The sequence below is a fragment of the Tarenaya hassleriana genome, unplaced genomic scaffold, assembly GCF_000463585.1.
Source record: "Tarenaya hassleriana unplaced genomic scaffold, ASM46358v1 Cleome1048, whole genome shotgun sequence".
NCBI classification, from domain to species: Eukaryota; Viridiplantae; Streptophyta; class Magnoliopsida; order Brassicales; family Cleomaceae; genus Tarenaya; species Tarenaya hassleriana.
The window spans coordinates 1-6,406 of record NW_010960719.1 but is presented as its reverse complement, the minus strand read 5'-3'; the positions used below and the strand labels follow the sequence as shown (position 1 = coordinate 6,406).

Sequence of the window (6,406 nt, the reverse complement as noted above, 5' to 3'; positions counted from 1 at the left end):
TCACCGGGTAGAGTCGGTGTAGGTTGGCGCTAGGACACTCCCTCTCGAGGTGGAGCACGTGCACTCACGTGTCTCTTATTCTCGGTGGAGCATCATAGATGACTAGGAAAGTCTTCGCGGGATAAAACCGTGGGACAATTCTAGTTGGCAGGTTAGGGTCCGTGGGTAGAAGTCACATACCTAGGTAGTGTAGACTTTACGGGGATCCGGGGCTAGGTTGTCTAGCAGGTTCGATAGTATGACTCAAGGTTAGTCTCGGGGGAAGTCGGGATAGACTTAGGAGACGGGTAGACGTCGGGTATAATCCTCGGGTTAGCTAGCAGGTATAGTCTTGGACTTTATTAGGAGGATTAGTTAGACGGTCTAGAGAGTCATAACTAATCGAGGTCTTAGCTAGTCTTCGGAAAACGGAAGGTGTCCGTAATTTTTATGAATTAAATTAATATGGGAACAGAAAAAATGGGAATTTATTTAGAAACATATAGAAATTTTGAACAAAACAATACAGTGTAATTGTTATCCATGGTCTTTATATGTGTTTAAATTTAATTTTTGTTTGTTCAAAGTTCATTAAATTTCGAGTTTTTTAATCTAATTCTAGCATAATTATAAACAATATATTAAAAAAAATCATTAATTCACAGCATGCCCTTCCCCTATTTCCTACCATTGATATCATCAAATTAAATTTGATTGTTATTATTAATTTGGAATAGGATTTAGCAGTGGATTTTCCCCGCCCCAAGATTGAGAGAAAAGGAGGAACCACTGGTTTTAGTCTGAGGTGAAAATACAGTAATACCCCTGGATTTCGCTTTTGTACAGTCGGTCTCTTTCTATATTGTCGGTGACTGTGGCAATTCGCTAAAATATCTTCGAATAGTTAAATAAAAACTGTATAATATTTTTTTTATAGAATGTAAATGAACTGCATATGTTTTACGATTAAACAGAAACAATGTGTGTATGTTCTTATGACTATATAATAGAGAATCTAGAATCGTTCAAGTCATCGATGATTTAGTCTAAATATTAGTAAAATGATTTCTTTTATAATAAAAATCTAAAATGAGTCTAGATGATTTTGCTAAGAAAAAAAAATCAAAGATTATTATACCATTGAAGACACATACTAACTAAAAAATAATAATACAATGTTGTTGAAGAAGGAAAAATTAGTTAATTAACCTACAATTTAAAATATATATTTTTAAAATACTAAATAAATCTTTTAAATAATTTATTTTTCAAATACGTTTGTCTAGATTTTTAAGATATATTTTTCACAAGCTTTTAGATGTTTCTTAATTATTTTGACACATAAACAATAGGAGCATCATACACTGATAAGGTTTGTTCAAGAAAGGTAATACAAATATATATATATATATATATATATATATTAGTGCTCCTAAATTAACATGAGGAGTCAAATTGAGGAAGGGGAAATGGTCGGTTGGCCATACGGCAACATCATCACTCTTCCTCGTCTCGGGGGATTCCGGGTTCATGCCCTGTTTAGTGTCGGTTCATATCCGGTTTAGTTCCGGTTTAATTAAATGTTAATTATTTCCTAAATTATTTAAACTTGATTTTTATTTCCACAATTATACCAAAATTTTATTTTCCAAAGTTGAATTACCAAAAACAGAAATTGATTTTATTAGCCATGCTTATGTAAAACTAAGATTAATCTTGATAACACTACAACTATTAACCCAAATAGTATTAACTTCAATCCTGATCATTGATAATGTTATACATTTTACCAAACATCTTTCCTCACAATAGATATTTTGTAAGAAATATTAATATAGTTATAAATAATTTAATATTGTTACTTCCAAACTTCGAAAAGTTTGATTCCTGATGAAGAGAAAGACCGACCACTCTTTTAACCAAATCGGCACTTGATATTCTTCTATTATATATATGTTTTTTTTAGATAAAATACTCATTATTCCAATAAAATTAAATAAATATTTTGCTATTATTAGCATAACAAGTTGGTAATAATAATAGGGCAACACAAGAACACTATTCAATTATTTTATGGTAAAAGTAGAAGCATAAAACAAAACTACGTACGCAGACTACAAGTAACTACAAAAATTATGAATTATTGCTCAATATTCCACATGTAATTTGAGCACGTTGATGATTAATAGTCCTTCTATTTAATAATCTAATATAAAAACCAAAAAATAGTAGTTTTTTAGAGAGAGAAAAAAAAGGGAAAAAGATACGTAAGTGTGAAACATTTACAACCATATTTCTCATGCATGAAGGATCCTGCATATACAAAAATTTATAATATATATATATATATATTTATATAATAGATCCTGAAAATTTTATAATTGGGAGCAAACTTAATCACCATGTAACAAATTTAATTTTAGTTTGGATCATTCAACAATTTCATTTAAAATTTCACAAGTTTTATAAAGAAATTTTTATTTTTTTAAATTAAATGAATTATGACCCATTCAAATGAATGTGGGTTCGCCCGTGTGTGTGTGTATATATATATGTATATTCTCCAATACACACAGAGACATCGTCTAGTTGACAGAAACAGGTAGCGATTAAAAATTATTAAATGGAATGGAATTATTCGAACATAAATTAAGGGTTAAGGATGTTACAGCATGCTCAAAAGCTGTGGTTAATCATGCATGCAGCATGTTTGACTAGGTTGCTGGTTGCCGAAATATTCAGACAAACTATAACTATCAAAATTTATAATATCATATCACAAGAATATTAGTTAGTCTACTATACAATTTACTTTGGTAAAACTAAAATATTTCTGTAAAATCATTATACAGAAATTTTATAATTCTATACTTATGTATGTATAATATGTTTAAAAAATTAGGTGGAATTTATGGAATATGATAAAACGATAAAATAGTAAAAATCGGAAAAACTAAAAATATAATTTATGTATAAAATAAAAAAAGATGAAAAAGAGTTGTACATTAGGAAGGTTCAAGGACTGAATAGACCTATACTATGTATACCAAATCCATATAAATTTATTTGATTCTCGTTTCATGATTTATACGTATGAGACAGATACGCATACTTTAATAGATCCTCTCGACGTAATCACGAATCGAACAGCGTGCTGCTCATTTAAAGATAATAAATGCTGCAGATGTTTGCAGAGTATATATAATTTTATATTCCTTTCAAAATATTTGTAGTTTTAGATTATTATCCATGTTTCAAAATATTTGTCATTTTACATTTCCAATATATTTTTTTAAAATAATTTCCAATTTTATTCTTACTAAATTCTAATACATTATTAATGATAATATTTTTTTTATTATTAAATAAAGGATATATATGACTTTTATTTTCATTTTTTAAAAAATATGAAATAAGTTAAAACAACAAACATTTTGAAACGGATAGAGTAATTTTTAATTTTTTGAGGTTGAAAGGTGGATAAGAAAGGCAAGGGACACGTGGAGGAAGAGGGACTTTTGCCTACAAAATTACGCAAAAAGCCAAAACATTCCGCGTTGTATGACTCATAGTTTCGGTTATTACCTCAAACACAGAGAAACAATAAAATCCCAAAGTGTGCGTTCTTTATTATTCTTATTAGGTTACGGAATTTCAAACCTCAGTTTTTTTTGCCTTTTAAATACATATATATATTAATAGAAGATTGTTTTGCATTCAATTTTTTATTTGAAATAAAATGATATTTCCCAAAAGATTGGTTCTAAATTTTTTATTTATATTCAAATAAAATTCTATTAAAAATCACCGTCAATTGTTTTCAGTTCGAATTCTATTCGTATACGATCACTATTAACCGATTTAAAAAATACCAATGAATCTAAAAATTGGATTTTATTGAATACGATCACGTGTTGTTTAATTCGGTTTTATATAGCCAACCTTAAATTATTATCATTTTTTTAACCACGATTATAATAACGTCCAAAAATTAAATCCTTACCAACATGATTGATTAATTAATTACAAGATCTGATAAAAATCCACATAACAATAACACTTGCAACAAATTTTCAAATATTATCATAAACATTTAAAATTACAACGGGATAACGTGATATATTTACAGAACGACCCACCATCTTCGATGTATAATTAACACGTCAGCAATAACTGCTATATCGAAAAGTCAGGTCGTATGCGGTCATGTCAGAGATGACACCATACGATATTACGATGTAGCCATACGACAAGCAGGCAGAATCCTATGACCCTACCCGTAGGAAAATTTAATCACATTGTTTCATTGTTTTAGGGGTGTAAAACGGGTCAGTCAAGCCTGATACATCCCATTCCAATCCGTTTGTTAGCCATCTATAAATCCAATCCATTTTTTAGCGAGCTATAAATACATTAGTTCAACCCATATCGTCATATCGTCTTAACCCGCAAGTCAAACCAGCCGTTTTACGAATAATAAATTTTAATACTAAAAATATTTAAAACTAATTTGCATATTTAAAAAATATTTAAAATATAATAAAAAATAAAATTTTAAACAAAAACAAAATAAATATATAATAAAAAAATTATAATTTGTATATACAAATATTTTAAAATATTAAAATTAAAAAAAATTATATTTTTTTTACCCGCGAGCCCGTTCAGCTCGTGACGAGCAGCTCGGCTTAAATTTGTATCTATATGTAGAGAAGCTACACACAGAGCTCTCCATATACTCATAGCTAATTCCAATTTATCAAAATTGATCAAGAAACAAACTATACAACATACAAAAACCCAAAGATCTAAGTTTTTAAACGAGTATAGGGTCATTTTGTGTGTACCTGTGTATGAAAGTGAAGCCAGAGAAGCCGTGGATATGTCTCTCTAGTGAGTCCATCTCATGAAGAGGTACAGGATGAGGAGGGCAGCGATCATACCGGCGTATTTGATCCATGTGTCGATGCAGTTGCGTCTCTCGATGAGTCTCAGTACCGAGCTGGATAGCCCCACCGTGTTCAGAACGTCTAGAGCCTTCCGTTGTGCCCTCTGACGATATGAAACTCGAGGTCAACAAATACAGTGTTGGAAACATTTCAATCGAGTTAAAACCATGTCAAAGGAAGAGTTATCACAAGGCAAAACTCAAGCAAAAAGCACGGAAGTGATGTTAAGGGGGCTAGATTTTACTCATCAGGAAACGTATTAAACTTTCCCTTCATCAGAAACTGCTTATTCTAATCATTTACAATGTTATTAGCCGTTGTGTATCTCCCCATAGTAACTGTTAACGGCGTGTTGTAGGCAGATGTGCAGGCATTGGCGAATAAGTCACATGAAAATGCTGCAGATATGTTTTGAAACCTAACTTCACAAGTAGGAGCATAATTAATGATCTATCAGCAGACAATGTTATAGCGGATGATGGTCATGATAATGGTCGAAGAAAGACTCCAAACATATGGATTCTGTTACATGCATGTGGAGGTATGCATATAGAAGTACATTCTTACGCTAGCAGCACCCGAGACACGGTTCTAGCGTCTACAGAGGATCGATATCTATAATCCGTCTTCCTCTAAAAGCTATTCTATATCAATAAGATGGTGAGGTACGTGTCTATAGACGTGCAAGTATTAAGCTAGGTACTGAGAGTGAAAGAGTTACCTTCAAGCGGTCTCTTTGTTCGGAATACTCCGGTAGAATATGACTCTTCCAACATTCTCTTTGAATTGCGGACTGAACTCATAGCTCGAGCCTCCTCGTCAAATATCTGCAAAATCCCGAGCAGCGTTTACATACAGCTCTTCCGAGTAAACCTTCCCTATCTTTCGCTTCTATAACCCTTGTTTGATTCCTCAACATGTATTTATCCAAAATCTGGCTTAAATGCTCAGCTTCTTCCCTAACGTGTTCAGTCTTTCTGCGAGGTAACGCCAACATTATCATGGATGGTAAGACCGATGACCAAAATACACGCAATAATTAGAAGAAATGATACACTTAAGCCATAAAAACAAATACCTTCAAGAATGAACTATAAAGCGAAGCAAGAAAGATGGTAGTATAATTTCTCAGTCCGGCTCTCCAATATCTACCAGACAGGAAACATGATCTCCGGATGGAACAGAGAATCGAATCCAAGAACGTGCAAAACCTATATGATAAACTCGTAATCTAGAAAAAATTCCCCAATTTGTGATCAATTCTTACGGAAATCTCGAAAAATAGAACACAGGGCAGAAGTCCAGCGAAAATTCATCACCTTCTCCAGATATCGCGCTGAGATTTCCCGGCGATGGAGCGCCAGAGACCGTCCACGTCTGAGCATAGGGATTGAACCTGAGAAATGTCCCGCCTCACGGCGGCGGCGAGACCCATACAATCCATCGAGGCGGAAGCGGAGGAAGTCGTTACGGCGGAT

At 32.4% G+C, this 6,406-nt stretch overlaps 1 pseudogene; it reads right to left on the bottom strand.

Moving 5' to 3' along the window:
* Positions 1-4,033: 4,033 nt before the first annotated feature.
* Positions 4,034-6,400, bottom strand: LOC104804989 (annotated as a pseudogene).
* Positions 6,401-6,406: the final 6 nt, after the last annotated feature.